Source organism: Embiotoca jacksoni, unplaced genomic scaffold, assembly GCF_022577435.1.
Source record: "Embiotoca jacksoni isolate LCO1_2020_lvr unplaced genomic scaffold, fEmbJac1.0.p SCAF_36, whole genome shotgun sequence".
Taxonomy (NCBI): Eukaryota; Metazoa; Chordata; class Actinopteri; family Embiotocidae; genus Embiotoca; species Embiotoca jacksoni.
The window spans coordinates 1,851,002-1,874,232 of record NW_027185388.1 but is presented as its reverse complement, the minus strand read 5'-3'; positions in this window follow the sequence as shown (position 1 = coordinate 1,874,232).

Genomic DNA, 23,231 nt, shown 5'->3' with positions numbered 1-23,231 from the left:
TCCACTCCTTTGACCCAAATATAAAGACAATCGCACAGAGAAAAAAAAATATAAAAGAAGAAAGAAAGAACACGCGTGTGAGTGTGGTGTTGTTACAGTGTCATCCACAAGAAAGGGCCGACGTCACTCTCTATCAAGCACCTGTTTGTGCGTCTTGTATGGCGCTTAAAGCACAGATGGTTTTACAGTCATGTTCTTAAAGGGCTGGATTCAGATCTGAAACCTTTCCCTCCTCTTATCTGTCAGTTAATAACTCCACACTCCCGCCAGGATCCGTGGGGATTTACTTTAGATTCCTTCTGTTTTTTTGTTGTTCTGTCTTGCTCTCTCTAGTCGTTTCTTTATCTCGCTCCATACATCATTTGATCTTCTTTTCTCCCCTGTTGCGCCTCCCCTCTCTATGTATTTAATTTAGCAACTTTTCCCTCCTCCTTCCTCCTCAGACAAGTTTTCTGTAACTCCTTCCTTCCTTCCGTTTGTGCTCCTTATCCTTCCTCCGGTTGCCGCTTCCCCTATCGCTCGCTCGGCGCACGTCCTCGTGCTGTCTCACTCGGTAGAGCGAGACATTGTGTGCAGACGCTGCCAGTCTCCAAAGAGTGGAGCCGGCTAATGCATAGCAAACACTAACCAGCCAAGCCAGGCATGCATAACACAAAAGGATGGGTCTCTGGCTTTCTGTGCTGCAGCCAATACACTGAGGCATTAACACCCTCCTCTCCCACCCATACATTCCAATAAGCCCCTGGTAGTTTGTACAGCTCGGGCTGCTGACACGTCTTCAGTCAGGACCCAAATTATCGGTTTTCCCACCACCAGGCGCCTTAATCACCCACAGGGACCTGTGAGCGCATGAAAGAAACCTCTGTCTCGCTCACTCAAAATATCTCTCGCTCCTTCTCAGTTATCTCCTATTTTCCCTTCAAGTCATTTCATATTCAGTCGGCGGGACCCGAGGAGGCGTTGCATGTCGTTGCGCATGCAGGTCATTTGTAAAAAGCTAATAGACACAAAGTAAAAAGGTAGCGAAGCCGCGAGTTTGCCAACGTTCGGTAAATCCCGGAGCTTTCAAATGTGCCCCCGAAAAGTTGCAAATGAACAAGTCACTCAGCTGCTGTGCGAGAAAAGACGAAGGCTGTTAGGCTAACATTGCTAATACCCTTATGTGGTTTCAATATTGACACTGAAGTCTTAACCCAACATTGAATATATCAAAGTGACGGAGTCATGCAAACTCAATATTGAAGTTCCTTCCAACTAAATTTCCCTGAGATTATTTCCATTCCAGCTGACAGCTCAAGCAGCGTACATCCCTTAATGAATATTATGACAAGCCACACGAAGCCATCAAAAGCAACGGTTGCGATGAGATGAATGAATAAAATAGTATAAAAAAAAAAGAAGGGCAATAGGGCTGTCAAGGTTGCGAAAATATAATTGACAGTTAATTTTCATTCAAATAATTGTTAACGATTTCATGAATAGTTTTCTTTGCTTTAATTATAGTCTAGAAATCTCGTTTGCATTAATGTTTGCATGGCTACTGTGTAGCGTGACCAGTGGGTGTGGCTAAATGTGATGTTTTTTTTTTTTTCTTTTCTAAATGTAATTGTTGCACTGGTGGCGTTTCGGCATTTGGTGGTCAATGCTGATTGCTTAAAAGCGGCTCCAATAGTTTTAAAATGTAACCCAACGTCAACGCCTTTTATAACACTACGACTTTGGGTTAATTGGTGACGCCGATAATTACAGATACATCTAACAGGTCATGAGTAGATAATGTTGATAACAGAAGAGCTGTCCTCCTGAAAGTCGATGGGTTGAATCGCCCTTCAGTCAATTGAGATTCTCAAAGTCAAGCAGACTTTTTATGTTGGTTTAGGGGTTATAGGTTTTAAAGGTAGGTCAGGCTCGGGTGACGCAAGACCGCCACTCCCACGTCATTAAGTCAACCCTCGAAGCAGGCCGCTGGAAATTCTTACGACGCTTCGGTGTCGAAGTGAGGCCATAGTTCGGCCATATTAGTATGCTAATATTAGTGTGTTAATATTAGCTACCGAGCTGTAAACAAAAAGAAACGCTTAGGCTGATGGAAATGTCACTTTGCAAATGATTGACTTATGATTGCACGAGATTCAAAATTTAATAATGGAGACCTAAATGTGTATACCTAGTATCAGAGCTGATAACTTCAGAAATTTCCCTCAAAACCCCAAATGTGAGGCCGTAATAATAATAGTTGGCTTCACAACACAATCCCCAATGTCCATGTCAATAGATGCCATCGAACTGCAGTTAATGGAGTATTAGAAGCACCATAAAAACCATAGAAGAATGACATCATTAAAAGAGTGACAGTCAAACCTCAAACAGTAGAAAACACAGTGGAAATAGTGATGGAAATATGATATTTGTTCATGTGTTTCAATTAGTTGTTTGTGGTCAAATATTTGTTATCAGCTGATTTTTTTTTTTTAATTACCGAGAAGCCTAATGAGTAATCATGACACACAGCTGAGATATGACCTGAAGAGCCCGTTGACCTATCAATAAGAGAACGGGGAAAATGAAAATGATTTTAACAGGAACAAATGGTTTAACTATAACATCAATAATTCACCACAGGGAATGGGGGGGAAAAAAACCTACTTGCCATTACGGTTGATGGTCCTATACATCAGCAGTGAGCGGCATTGGTTTCTGCTGTGGCACACAAACACCTGGTGTGCTCGGGCTGGCATCCATCACGGCAAACTGCCAGTCTTGAATCGGCTTTCGCATTATGACGAGGGGTAATGCTCACATCAGACGAGAGGTGTTCGCCTACGACAGGTGCACCGCTCAGCGCAATACACGACACGCGTTCGTATTTTTGAAGTGATAAAGTGTGAGCTCAAATGAAATCAAACCGAGACTGAGAGGGTGATATCGACGCAGTATGCATGTCAGCGATACAGCAAACTGTTCCGTTACAGAGTTCAGAGACAGACAGACAGACAGACAGACAGACAGAGAGACCTAGAAGGCTGTTAAATTGCCCATTTCATTATTGATAAACATCGCAGGCAAAAGCCAGTCTTCCCGTATGATTGACAGCTGACTCTCAGCCACTGATTTTCCACATGAGAGCAAGAGGCGACTCGAGCAGTGAGGGATGTGATGGTCCAATTTCGCTTCAAATGGAGCCCTAAGTGCAGGAAGACCGGCGCAGTGAACGCATCTCAATGTATCTTTCATAAAGCAAAGTAATTCAAAGTAATGCGAGCTAAATAACTGATTCTGCTTTGCATAATGCTGTGCCGTGTTTGGGTGAGTGGGGTCTGTTGGCTGGGTGGGTTGGTGGTGGTGGTGGTGGTGGTGGGGGGGAGTTGGTGGTGAGGGTCAGGGGGGTTGGTGGTGGGGGTTTACAGTGCAGTGGGTCGAAAAAAACATGCCTGATGCAATTTTAATAGAAGTATTCTATTAAGAAGCAATCAGATGTAAACCAAAGCGTATTAATGAATAATAAAGATGAATAATTATGCCTCTGTGATTTCGAGCTCTTTTATTTTTATTTTTTTGCGTAAATATCTAATTATGAACAGTGGCAGTCTGCAAGTTGCTTTCCTGAGAAGGAAAAAGACTTGTTTTCCAACCCATATGGCGTGAAAATGAATATGAAGACATTCACTCACACACACACACACACGCACGCACGCACACACACACACCTTAATTCAGCATCTTGGGCTCCGGTGTCTCTGGAGTCAAAAGAATATGTCATCATCTAATACGTTTTCTTTTGGGATATGACAGTTCATGTGTATATTTTCCAATTTCATTGGAAAATAAGCATGCATCATAAGTTCTTAGATAAAAGCCAGAATTCAGATATGGCCAGGATTCAGTGCCCAGCGCAAACACAGAGTCCAGAACATATTAAAAGTCTGGTAAACAACACAAGCCTTTATCTTACACCCAGCAAAAAAAGAAGCAGGGATAAGTAGAACTCGAGTTTGCCAACATGGTATGAATTTTCCCGTCGAAAGTCGCTGTTGTTTAAATTGCAAATGTACTTGCACCCATTTGCATGTCGGTCTTAAAGCGAGGTGTAGTCAGGTGCACGTCTGACACTTCAGGATACGGACAGATGAAACGGATCTGCCGGGGAAGCATCGCCTTGGGCAAGACACTGAACCCCAAGTGGCTCTCGATGGCAGCTCTGTCGCCGTCGGTGTGTGAGTGAGTGTGTGAATGGGTAGCCACAATTATAAAGGGCATTGTAGACTGCTAACGAGAAAAGGTGCAAAATAAATGTTATATTTGACTGATATTACCAAATGTTAAACTGATGGTTGCATGAGAAAAAAAAAAAAAGGTAATCACCAAAGTCAGTGGTGTTGAGCTACTGTCAATAAAAGCAACGATTTTCCTCCCTACCAGTCTCCTCCCTGTAAACAGTGCAGTTCAGTGGTTGCACTAATACGTGTTGAAGCTTTTTTTTTTTTTTTTTTTTTTTTTTTTTTTTCCAACAATCCAGCCTTTGTGTCCTTCCAGTCACATCAAACTTCCCCCTCTTTCTATTTCTAATAGCCAACTGTTTTACCCAACTTCAGCAGCTGGTCCTACAGGGCCCTTTTCAAAGTACTCCTCATCCACTTTTCTCCAGCATCCACGACAACACAGCCAATGGCTTTGCTGGCCTGCGCTCCCCTCTGCCTCTCTTGTCTTGGCATGTCCACAGTGGTGGCTCTCCACCAGGCAGGTTTTATCTGCCTCCATGTGGAGCACGCTGCCTCTGGCACAGAAGATCTGCCGGCATGCGAGGACTGCCAAGCAAGACTGCCATTTGGTGTGAGCACAGAACACGGCTCTGTCGAGGCCCATTCTTCAGTGGATGTGGATAATTGCAGATGTGACGACCGTGGCAGGTTCTTCCTCTGTCTGACCCTGAACCGGACCAACAGCTGCCTCCGACAATGAGGAAAACAGGCCGGGATGAAAACGTCTCTCCTTTTGCCGGCGAGGCGAAACGTCCTCGAAAAATCGACTGCTGAAGAGATCAGAACGGCCTTGATGCTTCCCAGTGGGCAAAACCCTTAAATGTTTCAGGTCTTATTGACCAAGTAAAGAAACTAAGTGATCACACAGGAAAATATCTCACAAACCAAAGTAAAATTCAAGGCAAATAATCGCCTCCATACTGTCTCTACTTACGAATCCAGCCAAGGCAAATAGTGTATGTAAGCAAACAACTCTGCTTACGCTTACAACTCTGCACACTTAGGCAGGCAATGGGTCTATTGGAATGATAATTTGCTTACACAGTGGTTATTAACAAAAGGGTGTTGAATAAACGCAGAATACTGAGTACATGTGTTTTGACAAAAATGTTAAGTCAGCGCTAAATCAAAGTTCGCAATTTATCTCGATTGGTTTGGTTTCATAGTAAAGTTAGTTTGTGGGGAACAGTGAAGGGAACATGCTGCAGGCTGGCTCAACAGGTTTGAGATGACCCCAACATATGTTTCTTTGCTCATCTTCTTTTCTTCCCACCAGGAGGGAACGCTGAAGCTCAGCGCACCGAAACACAAACACGCCGGTAGGAAGAGACCAAAGAGACGAGAGCAGCAGGTAAAAAGATCTGCGCTTCCAACACACTGTAGAAGCAGGAGGAAATACGCCTTCTGAGTTTACCATAAACTTTCATTGTGCTGTTGGAAGTCGCCCGGGTGCTTAAACTCAAAATGATTCACATCACGAGGACTCTTCAACTGTGTGTTTTAGATGTAACCAATTAAACTAAAGCACAACGGTTACATTTCGTTTGTTTGCAGATGCCGGCGAATACATTTCACCTAAGCTGTACGTTAAGGATGCTGCGTTTTATAATTTAGTTTCGTCCGTTTCAAAATATAGTGCCCCTGTTAGCTCAGGAGTGGCTGGAGAGACATTGTTTTAATGGAACTAAAGTACAGTGGTTCTCACTAATGCATGGAAATGGTTGTCAACAGGCTTTCAGCTGCTGCACCACAATTAGAGCTCTGTCACTGGTCGACGGATGGCTGGCTTCCCATCGCGCTGAATTACAATGCTGTCAAGTGTCTCATATCACTTATGAGGCTGGCAGCACATATCCGCTCCCAAAAATATCAGGGTTGGTACTGACACCGAGCAGTTAATGCACACTGCATATTCAAAACTCTGTCATGACTGATTTGTAGCGATCGCAGTGAGTGTCCATTAATTTGCCTCTGTGGGCAACTAAACCAACTTAGACACAAAGAGCAGGGCAATGAAACCTTTACATTTTTGTATCTTTTTTTACTCTCCATAAGGATGTCCACATAAAGACCAGCTAACAAGTGTTAGTTTTAATAAAGCCATAAGCATAGCTCATTAACAGCAGTGTGAGATTGCTGGCTCCTGCGAAACATGCCTTTTAATGACCCCCGTGGGACAGATCATCTGAATATGCAACAGTGATCCTTTTTATGTAGAATAGCAGAGTCTCCGTGGGGCTTGCTGTGAATTGGGGAACAACCACGCATGCACCTTCAAAAAACCTTCTCCCCACACACACACACACTACAAATTTGCTAGACAACATCATGGCTTTACAAAGAAGGGTCTCCATGGAAACAAATCCACTCTGGAATGTCATTCCCCGAAGCAACAGCTTGTATTTTTGACAATGTTCCTCTCAAATGTCTTATTTTTTATTTTTTTTTACCCTGAGCTTGGTTTGATGGGTTTATGTTATCACTTTGACATATACTGAGCATCACTATGTAATCATATCATATAGTATGTTGGTATTACAGCAGATGGCATCATTTAACTCATACATGCAATATATACTTTTTATTGCTACTAATAATGTCACTCCACTTGAGACAGTACGAGTATGTATTTACTTTCTCTGTCTGTACTTATATGATCTTTTTCTTGTCTATACTTTTAAATATATTCAATGGCTTCTGATCTGTGTGTGGTAAGTAACAGATGCCAATACCGTGCGCACTGAGGCAATGTAAAAGGCCATAAAATTATCTTCCACATAAAGCAGAGGTGGACGGGTCCAGTGCTTCGGTGTAAATACACTCAAACAGAAACCTCTCGCCCCCTTTCTTCTTCCACCAAGACAAACCTGTTAAGTTGCAATAAAAGGCCCGTTTGTGTGCTGTTCTTACATGAAAGAGTGCTTAATACAACTGTGTGATGCCAGTTTGGCATGCTTTTTTTTTTTTTGGCTCGGCTCCCTCTCGCAAAACCCTTTGGAGAAGAAGCGAAATGGCACATATCTCCTGTGTACAGAAGTATATAGAAGAAGTACCGACAGCCAAAGTGTAGGTGTAGCAGGTGTTCAAACTTGACGCGGATCTCGAAAAGTTCACCATAAAAGAGCGAGTGTAATGGTCCTAGTTCTTATTGATCACCGTTTCCCGTTATGCAGACGACCAAAGGAGAACACGCAGTGGAGCTCGACAGCAAAAAGGGAAGATACGCATTCTATATATTCTGGCAAGATTACAAGAAAACATTTCACACTTTTCTATACTGATGGCGTCCATTTTTTAAGCTCTCCATCTCGGTGGCGTGTAAACAATGCAACATAACAAACGCAGAAAGACACACATGCACGCAACAGGCTCTTTTCCAGTTTCTTGAAACCAGTGAAGTCTCTTCTTAAAAGTCTATCCATCACCAGCAAAGAGCATTCCTGCCACTTCTTTGTGGGATTTCTGCACAGAAAAACTGGCCACGTGCACAAAAGGAGAAAAAAAAGAAAAAGTGAGTCAGGCAATCAAACTAACTCACAAAGAAATTTAATTACAGCTCTTTTTCACAATTACAGTAAGCATCAGACAATGATTTGTTTTGGTGTCCTTTGCTGTAAAACGAAAAGCCTGTTTAAGTGTCTGTTTGTTAGTGACAACGTGTTCTTTGTGCTGTATGTGTACATAAACAGTGGACTTCCTTTTTGGCCGTTAGAAAACCATGACAAATGGTGCAACAAAAAAAAACTCGGCGATTCATTGGTCTGTCCATGTATCCATCTGTCGCTTTGCATGTTAGAACAAGAGTTTGACATGAAATTTGAGGATTTTGGATGGTTGTTTTTGTCTGTCGATGTTTAGTAACTTCAATGTTTCTGTCAGTGATTGAGAGAGCGATGAACTTATACGATTGGTCAGCAGGATGCTGCGTGACTGAGCTTTCAGATTAAAAGCCCTTGTTTCAAATTAAAAGCCCTCTAAAATGTCATACACTTGTACCCAGGTACACTTGTTACTTAATTGTCAGCAATTATTTATTCATATAAAACATTCGAATCTACACTAAAAGGAACACAATATAATTTAAGTAATTCAGATAGGAAAGGAACTACATGAACAATCGAAACCGGATTTTTAATTCTACATTTTCTCTACGACACTATGGTAGTTTTGAACTGCACGTGGTCAAGGATCATTGTGACTTCAACATAAAAGAGACATCTGCCCTGAGCAGAATATTTGACCAGCAATATATTCATATTTTCAATATCAGCACGTCTCTGACAACAAAAAAGACCTCAAATAAAAAGTCGGGACAGCCCTGTGTTCAAATTGGAGTAAAGTTGCGATCGCCCGTGACTGTCACAACCTCTAACACGTCAACCTGTGACCCATGATTATGCGTTCTTTCTGATGCCACCCGGTTTATAAAGTGTACCGCCGGTGTTGCAGGCACAGCCGGCCACAAAAACACCAGAGTGCACTCGGTGTGACCCCGGGGCAGCGAGCAGGACACACACACCAGCAGCTTCACAGGAACAGGGCCTTAAATCTGCTGAACATCAGCAAGTTATCGTCATCACTGTGGGCATCCTGACACGCTGACATTTGAATTTAGCTCACAGCACTAGTGTGTGTAGGTACGGCGTGGCATGTGGTCCTTCAGTCTTGTTGAGGAGACACAAAACAGAAGTATATAATTCTGTCAAAAGTGCATTCCAGTGATTATTTAGCCCACACGTGTTTTTTGTTTTTTTTATAAACTTTTATTTACAGAATAATCAGTTAAATCATAATGAACCTTTTAAAGTTCTTCGTCTTGTTGTTTTCCCGTCAACTGCTGGTTTCCCTGATAGAAACAGATCATTATCTGTTATTAGCTGTCTGATGTTGATTTATTTTTTTATTGAGCTCAGCCTCATTCATGCACTGCATCTTTATCCTGAATCCCAGAAACTGATCATTTATGTGTATCAAGGAGTACTCGGTAGGAAAATTGAGGGATTTTTGTCGGATGAAGAAATGAATTGAAATGAAATTCATGGCTGCAATATTGTAATTAGATTTGTAATATTAAAAAAATAATGTACGCGCCATTACCGAAACGGCACAAAAACGAAGAGTTTAGACGAAGAGTGTGGTTGGTTGCCGTTCATCAAAATGCACATTCATGCCAAATCCTTTTAATGTACTGTAAATTAAAAAAACGAGGGAGTTTAAATCTCTGCAGTGGTCATTAATTTTGGTTTTTACCGAGCAAATTTTCTAAGCTCTTAATGCCACTTCTATTGGGGTAATGCTACACATTTGATATTAATGTATGAGTTGAATGAGGAAACAATTTAATCCAGAACCAAAGCGTTTAACACTCACTAATGTCAAAGCTAATCCAGAAATCCAAAATTTATCCCAAAAAGCCACATGTAAGCAATCCCGGTGGTGGTATACCACTCCACGGTTGCACACCATGGAAACCCAACGAGAGGACGATTAAAAGGAGGAATGGCCTGATATTGGAGCTGTAATTCATCTGAAAATACTTTGACTTCATTTAAGCGATCTATCTTTTTAATACTATTTCTCTTAATTGTACGTCTGCATGTCAGCGATAATCTAGATCCTGCATCGCACGCATCTGTTTCCACTTTGCAATGGATATGACCAGTCTTTCTTGTTAACACAACAGAAGCAAGAATATATAGCAAAAGCTGTACGAACAACCGAATCCATTCTGAGTGATGAAACTTTAATCCTCACTTTATTACAAGTGAATGTATCTCTGACGAGCCGAAAGGGTTTCATGCCCTGTGGAAACAGAACATTCAAACAAAAATGGCAACTCAATCGTCTGATAGCCCAGTTTTGCTTAACGCTAAACAGGAGCGGGGAAAAAAAAGACAAACCTCGAGAAACGGAGTCAGAAGAGAGCATCTCAGTCTGAGCAAATGGAGAGTCAATATCCCAATGTAAAAAGCAGAGAATGCTCCCGGCATCCACTGCTAAACTTGAAGAGGAGACTGTTTGGAGTGGAATTGAAATAACAAATGTTATTAAATGAGGATGGGCAACAGCAACTGTTCAGTGTATAGTAGGCCTGCTGCCTGTGGAAGATAAGCAAATGGGAGGCTCTTTTTTTTATTTAATGTCGACTGATGGTCCGGGCTGTGCAGGCAGCGTGGTCACTGGGGAAGCTGTCTTCACACACTCTGCACCCAATTGTTTCCCAGTCCCCCCATTAAAATGCCAAAAAATGGTTGACACAAATCCACCATTCATAAGCTGATAATAGATACCCATTATATAGCAGACAGTTTTTTGTTTTTTTTCGCTCTCTTTTTTTTCCATTTAAAAAACACATAATAAGTTCAGCTTTAGGCCACACCCTCATCATTCACATGGGAACTCTCAGGCTTAACACCAATTTGAAAAGATTGTATAAAACTTTTCAATTATTGTCAGGTCAAGTTTGAGTTTTTAGAAAATTCTTGCAACAAATGGTACAAAATTGTATGGAACTGAAGTTATAATAGTAACCACAAATGGTAATTTCATTACAAAGTATTTGACCCTTGGGACATTTTAAACCGCTATTTCTGTGAGTGTATATGAGTAATGGCTCTTATGCATATGGCCTATATCCGCAGGCCCTCTTAACACGTCAAGCTATGATTATATCTCAGCAGGGGATAACAACAACAACTGTAAATGCTCGAGCCCTCGACCTTAAATTACCCTAAACGTTAGGTTTTGTAGTTTGCAGTTTTGTACCTGTTATTAAAGTAGATGCTCATCTAAAATATATAGAACTCACCAACAAATATATAATGAGCCGTATGAACGCAAACTCAACAACCAATACATACATTAGAAACACAGCACTGAACAAGGAAACACAGACCGAGTGCACAAGACGCAAAATACAACATAATAAACCCACGGTAAAACAAGAAGCGGCAGATCTTCTAATCATAACTACCATATGAGGCACGGGTTCAATGCACATTATGCTTGTAGGCAGTTAATTTGTAACAGCATACATATTTCTAAAAAATAATGTAATTCTGCGTACATTATCAATTTATTCTTTATTAATGAGAAAACATTTCCATTGCACATATCTGCCCCCTCTTCTTTTGTAATTATTTATTTTTTGTCATGTGAGCACGGCAACACAGACCTGTTTTACAAAGCCGGAAGAATACAGGTTGAATTTGTGCCTCAACTTAACCAAGTTTTTAACAATCGCTTCCTTGCTTTAATTATATTTGTGCCAATTACCGTCATCATATTATGATTAAATTGCAACAGCAGTGTTTTTTCAAATATATATATATATATATATATGTATATATATATATATATATATATATATATATATATATATATGTATATATATATATATATATATATATATATATATATATATATAATGGCTGAATTATATGCTAAGGTGTATTTGATTGTATTTCATGATGTGTTTAATCATATTTAACAGCTTATTAATCAGGCTTAATGTACTTTTAATGTTCAAGAAAATGCGTGATAATCTGATGTTTTCACAAAAATGAGAAAAAAATTAAAGTGGGCAAAGTGTCAATTAAGCCATCTGTGTTTGTGACATGAGGGATGCAGTGCTGTAAATTGTTATACACACCTGATCTAATTAAAAGTACAAGTTTGTTCACATTTTCCGATTATTTCTGTTGCGTGCCGCAACGGGTGAGCAATCGTATTTGTTTGAAATTAGTAACAAAATAATGATGACAAAGGCAACACTTTCCAACTTAATTCTACTATTTCTAAGTTGTACAGTGACTCTATTTATCATCAACAGTCTAACCTTTGAACCCTGAGCAGTTTCTGGTTGGTTTTTTTTGGGCCGCTGCCACATTTTATCCACTGTTGGCTCATTTTTCTTTGCATCTCTATGGAAACGGCACAGTCACGGCTGGAAGAAGGGAAAACTCTGAAGTCTTTTGTGCAATGTGACTCGGCTATGTTATATATCATGAAAGAATAATAGTGGAATATCCTTCAATTTTCTTTGAAAAAAATATTACCACAAGAGGAACATTGGGAGAAGGTGTGGAGGGGGGGGGGGGTACACATGCTTTACATATTGAACTATAAACATTTTTACAACCGCCGGCTGTCCCCCCTGCTGCGTATGCGAAGAAGCGAGGCACAGCCCCGCCCTTCGTGAAACGCAGCATTTGACTGAAACTTTGTGGTTGCTAGATTTGTTTAGAAATTAAAAAAAAAAAAAAAATACTTATTTTGTTATTACATAAAACAAACCCACAATTTTTTTTTTTTGTTGTATTATTTGTATTTTTCGTTCTCAGTTGAATTTAAAGGCGTGTGGTTGTAAAAGCTTTTTACGAGCTGGTTCCCACTTTGCTTGAATTGCACGTGATCGCTGCACGTTTCGCCCTGCAGTCCGTCACACCGCTCAACCGATCACAACGCAACGACAAAGCCGGCTGATTCCATTAAGTTTTGCAATTTACTGTCACAGAGTGGCACAAATTCCAACTTGTATGCAGTGAAACCACATCCTTCACACCCTTTGATGCTCTGCAATCAGCTATTGACCCGATGTGGAAATAACAATACATGTCACACGACAACAAATAAACAGTGAACGCCGCGTGTCTCTATTCATAATTATGTATGCGAGAGAGAACAGGATTGGAAACAAACATGTCTCTACTGGCATAATGACAAACATGAAACGAAGGCAAGAAATGATGAGCAGAAGAACCTGGGATGAAGCAAACAAAATGTGTCTTATTCATGTCAGTCGATGTGGCATACGTGGTCTAAATGATCATGCAGCTATTGCACCAGTAAGTGCACACGCACACGCTTACACACACACACGCAGCGTTTGACAGCCAAGAAACGACATGTTAATTGCAGCCGCTGGTTAAAAGGCCTAACAGCCATTCAGAGTAAAAGGAAGAACTGACAATGAATGATCGGAATTTGTCTTATTGTCAGAGCTGTCGAGCTCGACAAGGAGACTCATCAGTTGCACTCGCTTTCAATTGATAGTTACATTAGTGGAACCAATGTTTTTAGGCTGGCTTGCTCAATGGACATAAATGTGTCAAACCTCACAAAGTGATCATTTTGACGGTTTCACCATGACTTATATTTGTTTTTTCTATTTACTAGAAACTTACTACAGTGAGTTTTTTTGTTTTTTTAACCTTATATTATTGCATATAATTAATAACCTTTACATTTTGATAGAAATCATGACGGTTGCCGTATTCCCAGTAACTAAGGACTGAGTATCCTTTAAAATGTTTGGTACCGGTACTTTGACTTCTATGCCAGTTCTTGAACTGAAACTTTTTTGCCAATTTGACTAAATCCATTCTAATAAAAAAGAAAATCACCTTAGGCGTTGCAGTACAACATGCAGTTTAGAGGGGGAGAGTGTAACCAAAGTTATTTTCTGTCGCTACAATAATACAATCTCCAGTACATACCTCACATGCAGGTTATCGCTAGATACTAAAATTTACCTTTGTTCCCAGTGTGGTCCAACTACCTGTAATTAACTGCATTGCCAGTAGGTGTTGTTCTAGTGGCCTTAACCAATGATCTGGCCATCTGTTCGGGACAGTGAACCCTTCCCGCAACGACATACGAATGGCTCAGGAATGCAGTCCTGGCGAGCACCAAAGACAAAATGTTTCTTAGCTTATGTTTACACCAAATTTTGTCGACCAGGTACAGAACATCAAGTAAATCTTTTTTTTTTATTATTTTTGTGTTACGACATGTTATCCTAATTTATTCAAATTAAGAACTAACGGTAAAGCTGGGTACTAAAACTCATATGGCCCCGACCAAAAGGCTTCAACAGAAGTCTTCATTTTAAAACACATTACTTCGCATTGTGTCGCATTTGTATTTTTGCTAAGTGTAAAAATAACTAATAAATTAGTGCAAATATTTGTTTGTCTCACACATCTCAGTTTAGAAGCCACGGTCAGTCATTCACAGACACTGACTCAACGTTTTCAAAGAGGAAAGGTTTTGGTCTTTGAAGGTATACTGTGACACTTTCACTGTAATTTAAGAGTAGTTTGGAACTTGAAATATCAAAACATTGTCTACTTGCTCTTTTTTTATTTATTGTTTATGTATGTATATGTCTGTGTGCGTGAAAGTGGGGTACCATGAAGTTATTATCTGAGCCATCATGATTGGAACGTCTTAAATCACAGATTATTTCACACCTAGTATGTTTAATCTTCTTTGACGTTTCCTCATTTTCTGCTACTAGCCACAGTTTATTACCAACTGTGCTGAGATCTCACAGTGACGCCATCATCTGACAGCGCGAGGCAATCTGTTCTAAAGAAGGTCAGCCCCGTAACCAGGGGCAACGGGAGTGTTGATTAAAGCTGGCCATTTTAGATTAATTGCAGGCTGGAGCAGTGATGGCAGGGGATCTCTCCAGGCACTATGATGGGGTTCATCCGACTTAACCAATTTATGCGGCGGGTGAACGTTAGCCTAACGTATGTTCCTGCTGGTATTTGTCTCCTATATTAGAGCTGGATGGGCGAAGGGGTGATCGGGAAAGATGGTGTTATTAGAAATTGATGCTCAGGGGTCTTAAGGTCTCCTGGGGTTGACAAAGCTTAGGGCAGAGGGCATCAGAACAGTGAGAAAAATGAGTAGTGGATATGATGAAGATCAAGGGAATGGACACGAGACAGGATTAAGGGAGTTGAGGACTCAACACTGCAAGACCAATAAGACGATGAAAAACAGAAAGAAAAAACAAATCTGAAAGAAAATTCAAACTTTGATGCCTGCTTTGTTTTACTGCAAGCAAAGAAGTGGCACGTCAATGAAGAATTCTGTTCAAGTTTCCCTAATGATCTAAATTATACCCATATTGAAAAGAACAGTGTGAGACGGAGAATGAAGAGAGTCTGAAAGATGTGACTCAAAATTATTTTGAATTGTTCATGAATTGTACTTGGAAAAATTCATTAAAAGTTGGTGCAAATGCCTGAGCCGACAGCTCAGTGGAGCAGTGCAGCGAGTGCAGTGTTCAAACAGCTCTCTCTACTGCGTTACAGATTTTGCTACAGTAAAAAAACAACACAAAACGGGGGTCCGTGTGATTGCACAGGCAGGAAGAGGGGGGAAGAAAAAATAAATAAATAAGTTGAAGATTTTCTCCAAAAGGCAAAGAATTTGACACTGACACTCATGATCTAATCAATTTTAGGCTGGAAATGCACATAGTACAATGTGCTCTATCATAATGTAAATCATCAGCGTCTGATTGAGACCTCTATCCATTAGTGTGTATTTTAGGTCCCGTTGGCGGGGCGGATTGAAAGAAAGTAAGTTCGAAGGTACTCATAGAACTGAAGTTATGTCTAATAACTACCATGTTATGGACTTAGTTCCTGTGCACTTGTTTCACTTCAGCTCGGTAATAAAAAGTGGGTGACAACCCGTCCCGCTGCACACCCATAGTGCCAACGTCAACTGAGGAGTTTACAGCTGTGCAGCTAAAATAATGAACACAAAGTATGTATATTGTATTATATTGTTGTACATTGTCTTTTATTTATGTAACTTAAGCCCTGTAATGTTTTTGTTTTTTTTAATAACAGAAGACATCTACATGCATCCCATCAGGTTTAACTGCTGACAGTGTTCAGACAGCAAGCAAAAGGAATTTTCACCTCGAGTTATTCAAACTAAGACATAGAGCCCTAGAAATGTTCTTTTGATGCTACAGCATACATTTTTACAGTTTAACAAATCACCACACCCACTCGTTTATTTCCATTAACCTTGTTTGATGTATTTAGCAATCTCACCACGTGAAAACTTTGCTTTGCTCTCTGTCTAAATTGATCAGCTTGCTATCACACTCAGTTACAATGTTAAAATGTTGACGCTTGGCAGGTATAATGTTTACCACGTGTGCTGTCTTATTTTAGTCTGATAACAAAAAAAAACATTAAACTAAAATTTTGACCCAATGACGGTGCCAGTTTAAAAGTTAAGGGGTTGTAACAATTCACAATGAGAGGAATGCGAGTGTCCAAGTTTCATGTCACTGGTTGGCGAAACAGTTTATTTGAAACCAAAAACACCAACCTGCTGTTGGCGCTAAAGTACATTCAGAAGAACACCAAAGTTTACAGATTTTAAAAGCTTGGGATCATAAATATCTGTACAACGTCCAGTGTTTTCGTGAGAGGTTTCAATCACAGTTTGACAGACAACGGTTGCCGTCTTCTGCATGACTACAGCCCAAAAAAACCTTTCAGTAGTAGATGAACCACGTAGGAGCCTGCAGTTGTGATTCTTCAATGATTCTTTATACCTCAATATCAGCAAGTGTCCTGCTGTTTATGAACTCTATTTCAAATCCAAAGAAAAATCAAGATGCACAAAGGGTTCCAAGAAATGAGTAATTGGGCAAAAATAAATAAATAAATAGGACATCCATTGTGGCCGCACAGATAAGGCCTTGATCATTTAATAATGATTTGCAGAGACGGACCGCATTGCCCACAACTCTCCCGTGTGTTCCAGATAACATATGACCTTTCCATCCTGGCTACAGGTGCTTCATTAGATCGGCTGTCAGGATTTCTTTGGTGGAAATGTCTTTCCGTCTCCGGTTGCTTTCGATAGTTCTTAACATCTTTTTGTTTTACACACAAATAGTTGGCGGCTACGTTAGCGGCCCGAGCCTTCAGCTCCTCGCAACGTCCTCAACGACGTCCCTGCCGTTTCTTTTGGTTTATTAAAAATCTTGTGTTCCCGGAAGCTGAAGGATGATCGTGAGCAGTCTGTCAGTTTTATGTCACATTGCAGCAGGCTATCCACATATGTAATTCTGCTACTCCCGAGACATAGCTTTTAATGCATGATTGACATGTTCATTCATTAGCTAGCCAGATTTGACAGAATGGCAACTTGCCAAGAGAGCTGAAGTGTTGAGGGGAGAATGTATTTTGTTCAGTGCGGGACAGACTTGTCTGTTGGCTATGATTGAATGTGGGGCATTGATACTCCCAGATTCTACATTTTCACTGTCAAATGATCCCCCCCTCTAGCCATGAAATGGGATTGAAAAGTTTCCTTCTTTACAACTGACTGTGGGCACCTTGAAATTCAGGTTGGTTCCAATTGATTCCAATCGTGAGTTTAAAAAAAAAACTAGAAAGTGTCAAAACAATAGAAACTCTTCAAAGTACGCCTGCAGCACAAACCACTTCTCTGCTCTCCATCTACGCTCAGTACGCTCCAGAAAGTCCTCATCTCACCAAAACATGGTTAAATACACTGCTGTTGTCATATATTGCCTCCTGAAACTACCAGAGCTCCAACAGAATCATCAGTCATACTGCACACACTCACACACACACACACACACACACACACACACAGCTGGAGTGTTTTAACAATTCTTTATGGATGTCATAGAAAATGTATACTCCTAGAAAGCCGAGTAACTCACCACTACTAACTCAAAGATGACAGAGGAAATCACATTTTATATACACCATCCAAGTCTACAAAGGGTTACTGGCCACTTCCCAAGCTTGCCACCTCACTAATGGGGAGAAAATTTCACACCTCATTCCTGTCTGAAAACTGTCACCAAAAAAAAAAAAAACATGCCTCTTTCGTGGCACAGTTTGCAATCTGGCAGACGAGGCTTATAAAAAGTGAATGATGCAACTCACCCACGGAGCTACAATCCCTTCATCTGGGTAGGGACCACCGACGAAGGGCAGATCGTTCAGAAAATACTCCAAATTGACAACTGTTTACAATCAAGTGACAAAACCCCATGGTGGCCACAGTAATTACGACGGAGCAAATGAGGAAATGAATAGGTCAGGGGTGGATGGATGGGTCAACATAACGTGGGACATGAAAGACCTCCGTTTGTTTCCCCTTTGCAACCGGGAGTAAACAATAGTCATTTCTTTTCAACCATGACTACAAAGTTAAGGTTCATCAGTCAGTTGATCGTTTTTCTATTCTAATGCATTTCCAATAGTGGGACTGTTTTGGTTTTTTTTGGCAACAAAACAGATTTAGGATTCTGTATTTGCTATGTGCTACTAATTATTTGGGTTTATTGAATTTTGTAAATGAACTCCGAATGTCTCGTCATTTAATTCAAGGTAGAATCTATGGTAAATGCTGTGATGCACTGAGTCAAAGTACCAAAAGTTATGCTGGGTGTCGAAATTTGGTACCGAATGACATGGAATTTTGCAACATGAGATAATAATGAAGCAAGTCAGTACAGTTAGCCATCAGTCAAAGATGTGGAAGTACAATATATGCCAAAATTCACCAAACTTGAACTTGGAGTTGACAATTCATACAGATTGACTTTGTGACCAAAATTAAATGTTTTTTTTTTTGTTTTTTTTTTTTCATTTTAAATGCTGGTTCTTTGGGGGGGTCTTACATTGAACAGTTTGGTGGGTTAATTCAGCAGTTCAAGTCCACTTTATGTTTTCCAACTCAAATGTATATATGTAACATTTTATGTTGCTTTTTTTGTTTGTTTTAGATCAGGATTTCTTTTAGAAATCAGCAAAGATAACATGAAATAAATAATCAGCTGGTTTGAGATGTGGTGGTACATTACTTACCAGTGCATTGTCATTAAATCTGCATCTTCCTCTCTCAATTATTTTTTAGAAAATCTTTAATTTGTTATCCATCTATATGAAAAATGATTGAAAACATTTGATTTATATATTTGTATTCAACATTTTCTTTACATCATCATTGCCTCTGGCTACAGAGTATATCCTGTTTGGTTCTCAGGAACACTAATTCTGAACCAAAAAAGTACAAGGTCCTTCAAAACAAGCGTATCAGCAAATACACTAAAATTGAAGGTTGGAGGTCAATGTGCCTATTCAATGTGCCATGTTTGAAAAACCTAAAAGCCAAGACCAGATATATGTAACATCAATATACTTTCTTTTTTTTTTATATTATATTACATGTGTGTTTTTACATATTTTTTATACATTTTTAAACCTTTAAAATGATCACTTGAAAAATCAATAGTTGTTATACTTTCTTATGTAATCTACCACCCCGAGGCGGGTCTACCCACGCAGACCCGCTCATCCATCCTCCTTACAATCAAGCAAAGCATTCAGCTTCCTCACCAACACGACAGAAGAGAAGGATCAAATTGAAACAGCGCTGGCCGGTAGATTTGAACATCCTAAATTACTGTGTGTGTACAGAGGAACTGACGCTGAAGCGAATGCTCAGAGCAAACACACAGTGGGTAAAGGAAATGAATGTGACACGCGGGGAAGAGCGAGGAGGAGGGGGAGGAGAGGGGAAGAGAGGGAGGCATTATTGCTGCACAAAGCGGTGCCACATGGTCATTGACCCTGCTGGTTTGAAGTGTCAATGTGAGTAGATAGATACAGTGGTGGCAATATGAGGACTCAAATGGAAAACAGAAAACCAAACACTTGATGGGCTTAAGGGGAAGATACGAGAGTGACAGATAGAGGTTAGCCATATGTGCTTGCGTGCGTGCGTGTGCGGAAAATGAGAAGTTAGTGAATGAAGAGTGAATCATTACAGTGGAGTAGGTGGTGTTTTTCTTTTTTTTTCTTTCTTTTGATGTCTATTTAATCAGACCTTGCAGTTGTACTATCTTACATCAAGACCTGCATGTTATTTTCACATCTTTTAGACCATTTGTGGTCTCTATTACAAAGGCTGCAGTCAAATCAAATTTCACCACGTCACCATGAAAATTAAGGCTCATGTTTTGCATGCCCAACACAGTCCATCATGTAATTAATTTTTACAGAAAAATGTCATCAATCTCTACAAATGAGGATTTCTACAGCATATAACAGTGAAATATTAAAAGTTTTGGAACTTTGATTAATTTCTGCCTGCCAAAAAAATGTGTTTTGAGAATATACAATAAATTCTGAGGGTTCAAAACTGGACAGGACTCATAAATGTTTCAAATCTTTTTCTTTCACTCGAATTAACAACTATACTGACTTTGAAAACAGCTACAAATACAGCCAAAGCCACAATTCACCCACTTGAGAGCTGATAATGCATCATCAAGTGCAGCACCAGTGTACTTCACTCAGTGTTACTTGATGCTAAAAGCAAGCCATAATGGCTTTGAGTTATGCATTTTTCCACACATAACTCTCCTTCCCTGAAAACAACTTTGGCAGACAGCGATGAGAAATCCCAACCAGAAACTGAATTACTCAAACGTAGATTCATGGCTGGTTTCCCTTCCTCCTCTTCTATTTGCAAAACAACAGTGCCACCCCGGTTCCACCGAGCGCCAGACGAAAAATCGGACACGCAAGCTTCCATCAAAAGCTCTGCTGAAGAATCAGTGAACTTCACAGACGAGAGAATTTACATGTTGAAAGGCCATAATTTAACCGCCGTTTCTTGGAAATGTTGCTGAACTTGAGCTTGACTCTTTTCTTTCACCGCTCTTGGTGTGCAATCATTAACCCTACCAACAGAACATGAATAAATTACTCCCCCCCCCCCGCAGACACTTAAATCATCTTTGAGTTCCTCAACCGAATGCATCTGGAGTGAGAGATGGGGAGCAGAGCCAGAGCCAGAGAGAGAGAGAGAGAGAGAGAGAGAGAGATAACCTGCGTAATACAAGCAAAATGAGACCCATCTAAAGGAGTCGAGACGTTCCCCCGAGAAATCTAGTCCACTTAAGAAAAACTGACTTCTGAAAACTTTCTCTGGAGAATCCCACATTAAAAGCAGACTGCAATATAGAAACTGCAGATTTGGGTCAGGGTTCTCCGTGCTGTCAATTAGGAGTCATGTAAACTGTGAGCATTTTTTTTGCCCAAATTCATAATTCTGTCGGGTTACGGGCTCTCCTCGCTTTTTAATTGCTTCAAAGTTGCCAGGCAACGGCTAAAGAGGCTGTGCCTGAGAAAGTAATAGTAAGTGCGCTAATATTTGGGATTGACACATACGCCGAGCAGAAAACAGAGATTTGCTGTGTCACGCACACCGCCAGCTCACCCAGAGTATATTTATTACAGCGCTGATATTACATGACCTTATAATGTCTGCTGATGTTCTCCATCTCGCCGCTCATTTGTTTTCACCACCGCTGACTATCACGAGTCCGGCGATCGCACCACATATCTCTTCTTTATTTTGTTCCTCATCATTGCTCTGCCTCAACTTGCTTTAAAAAAAAAAAAAAAAAAAAAAAAGCTTTCACTTTTCTAAGCTCCTCTCCCAGCACATTCTCTTTTTCTCTCCATTTAAGCCACTCTTCCCCCCACCACCACCTCCATCTCATCTTTGCCGTTAGCTTTCCTCTCATTCCACTTCCCCGCCTCCACTTTCACCCACTCATCCTCGAAATCAGTCTTCCATCCCCTTCTCATTTTTCCCTCACCCTCTGTTCATGTCTCATATTTGACTTTCTCCATCGCTCTCTTTTCCATCCCTGCCCTTTGCCTCTCCTGACCTGCGTCTGCCCTCCGTTTCCTGTCTTTCAGCGACTTTCCTTCCCCCCCCCCCCTTTTATTGCTCTACTTTCCCCTTCATCTCGCACTGTTTTTTGTTTTTTTTTTCCCTTGCTTTACTACCTTGTTTTTTTTTCCATGTTTGACTCCCTCTTTCACTTCCTGTTCCTCTGCTTGCTCCCTCCTCTTTTCTTTTGTGTTCAACCTCTGTTTCAGACTCGCTGTTTGTTCTCGGTTCTCTCTGAAACAGTAGCGGAGGCTGTCCGAGGCTCTTACCAACCACAGTGGAAGACTGCATTAATATTGCATGCCACTGTCTTATCGACCACAGCGATGCCAGGAATACAGAGCTGGCTACAAGACAAGTTAGCTGGAGTGGCTGCTCGCACACAGATGCAAGTGGATACACACACACGCATACATATATAGTGTAGAGATATGGTAACAGCTACTAAAGCCAAATCTGTGGCTTGGGTGGCAGTGCTTTAAGGCTTCTGTGGTGCACTGAACCACAAAACCATGTGCGAAAAGATGAGGTGTCCTCACCAGAGAAAGAATATGAATATTGAAAGGAAAAAAAAAGAAAAATCAGAGCATATTTCAAAGGAGATGGATTTAAGCCTCAACCGATTTGAAACTCTGAGGCCTGAAAACTGACCCAAATCTTATTTAACTGTCCCCAAGAATTTAAACCTAATCCTAAATCTAAAGCCAAAACTCAACACAAACCGGGGTTTGTTCCCCGATTTCACCGCAATGATAGAAATACGAGAAAAAATACACACACACTCACACACACTCACACAGCGTCACGTAAACCCAGCATGTGTCTGTCTGCGCATGCCGGCAGCCTGCCTGGCTTTTTCCATTAGCTGGACCTATCACAGCTTATTATCAGCTCCTTTGAACCGTGGGCTCAGAGCATGATTGCACTCTCAATTAATGCCTGTATGATCTACTTTGACGGAGCGAGTAATGACAAGTGCCTTGCTTGTGTGTGTGCGTGTCTGCGTGCACATGTTCATGTTTTTTTTGTACGCCTACACATAAATATACAGACATGTGTATATATATACAGACGTGTGTATATATATATATTTCTTTGTTTCATCCATTACCATGTCCTTGTGTGCCTCACCATTACTCTGGGTGCACATATGTTTGCAGTGTGTGGGTGTGTGTGCGTATGTGGGTGTCGCGTCAGGGGGTAGTGAACCAGTTTAGGCTAAATTGGGAAAGACATATGTGACTCTGCATAGAATGTCTTTTCAAAGGCATCCTTTTATCTTTGGCCTCCTTCATAACCAATGGAATCTGCCTGCAGAGCAGCTGTAGAGGTTTTTGATTATTTCACCGCACTGTCATCTCTGATGGGCCTAAAGATTGAACCTCGCACCTCTCAAGTTGCTCTATTTATACCCGT